Source organism: Olea europaea, chromosome 1 (genome assembly GCF_002742605.1).
Source record: "Olea europaea var. sylvestris chromosome 1, O_europaea_v1, whole genome shotgun sequence".
Classification (NCBI taxonomy): Eukaryota; Viridiplantae; Streptophyta; class Magnoliopsida; order Lamiales; family Oleaceae; genus Olea; species Olea europaea.
In genome coordinates, this window is record NC_036237.1 from 18,150,625 (window position 1) to 18,152,775 (window position 2,151).

A 2,151-nucleotide genomic window follows, 5' to 3' on the forward strand; every position below is an offset into this window, starting at 1 on the left:
TCTATTTATTTGAGTATCTCAGCCAAATTAAAATTTTTTAGAAGTTCATTGTATTTAATTAATAAAATTCCCTCTTTATTGTGTTTTTTATAATTATTTGCTCCCCGCTTACTTATGCTAATATCTAGTCCAATTTTATGACATTGAAATCTGGCAATTGAAATCTGGCAATAGTAACATACACCACTTCAATTTGACTAAAAAAACAAAGAAAGAGGGGGTAAAGTCAAATAAATAGTCTTCTTCAAAATAAATCTGCCTATTATGACTCGGAATGCCATACAAGGAATTCTGTAGAAAAAAGAGTATAAACAAGAAAATGGTTTTTCATAATTTCATTTTTTTTTATCATACAAAATCATAATCGACAACAAGAATTTGGTTCTTTTTACGAACTGGATGTCGATAAATCCGCGAGTCTAGAAATTCATTTCGGCCAATTGAACCTTCTCAAACTGTTTCTTTTTAAGAACCAAAAAGATTTGTGCCAAAATAACAAATGCCAAGAAGAACAAAATGCCTTGGGCACATAATGGATCTTGAAGTACTATTTTTACATCTCCTTGACCAAATCTGCACACATTAGGATTACTCGTTAATGGTTGATCAAATTGGATGGATTCACCCTCTGAAACAATAAGTTCTGGTCCTGGAGCAATAATATCAACCACTTGACATCCATCCGATGTATCCGTTATGAATATTTCATATCCCCCTTTTCTTTTCGTATGATTTTACTTACTATACGCACTACTATACCATTATAAATTGCATTGTTACTCTTGCTTCCATCGGGATTAATTTGACCCCTTTCCTTGTTCCCGCCTACATATATAGGATATTTTAAGAAGTGCACATCTTTCTTAGTAGTAAGTTCGGGGGAAAGAATAGGAAAAATGACTTCACTATATTTCTAACTAGGCACAGGTCACAAGAATATTTTTTTTTTATTGGAGCGATAGTTCTGAAAAGACAAATTGCCTATCTTTTCTTTCATCTCGGGAGAGATACGATCGATAAGGGCTAATTGAAACCCCTCCGGTAAAATAAGAATTGTCCCTACATTCAAACCTCCTTTCTTACCATTAGCAAGAACTTGTTTCAGTTGCTTATCATAAGGAATTCGAACAACTGCTTAAAATACAGTACCAGGAAGTACCGCTTGTGGAACCTCAATATCCATGGGCTTATTAGCTAAATGGAAATTGGCACATACAATACGCTCAGTCACTTCTCGTGGCTTTTCATAACCCTATTGTGCAAAAATAGGATATGCACTTGAAATGGATGTCCGAGTTAATATATCATGAGCGATATGGAAATAGATTGAGTAATCTGTTCCTTTATCCAAGAAAAAGTATTTATAGTTTGCATGGTCTAATAATTAATCCAAAAATTTCTATAATAAATTGAGTAGGTTGCTAGTATAGTTCCCTATCCACGATTCTACTATTTACTGGAATCATTTTATTGGAATAATAAAGGATAAATTCCGCGGATGGTTAGAAATCTAAAGAGTAAGTACGATTTTTAATACTTATGTAGAACTACAAAGTAACAAACATTCTAATTGGATTAGATTAATATTGGTGGATCATTAATCTGTCATTCGTTGAATGAAAAATAACTACAAGTAACGGAGATACAAGATTTAAATAATGGAAAATCCAATATTTTAAAATAGTATCGAGAATGACTGAAAAAGTGGAAACAAGGCCAAATATAATTTGATCGTTAAGAACATTTCCAAAATCTTTGTAGACAAAGCCAATCATTAGTTCCCAACCGTGGGCTGAATAGAATCCTATACATAAATCCATTAATAAAAGAATTGAAAAAGCTTTTATTGTGTCACTTAAGTTATATAGGAATTCTTGAGCCCAAGAGTTAAGAATAACAAGTTCTTCATTACCAAAAACAGAATAACCACTTAGAATAACAAAACAGATTATATTTGTCGAGAAGTGCAAAATTGTATGGATACGATCCGCATTGTGTATCTTGATTAATTGGATCGTTTCTTTGTGGATTCCTATACCAAGCTTTTGTAAATGTGTCTCCGAGTATTCCTTGATCATTTTGTCCAAGAAGAGGATTTCCTCTAATTCTATGAACTTTTCTAGAATACTCTTTTCTTGAATATCATTAAAA

General features: G+C 32.3%; 1 pseudogene; it reads right to left on the reverse strand.

Annotated features, from left to right (window-relative positions):
- Nucleotides 1-338: 338 nt before the first annotated feature.
- On the reverse strand, nucleotides 339-1,580 carry LOC111396170 (annotated as a pseudogene).
- Nucleotides 1,581-2,151: the final 571 nt, after the last annotated feature.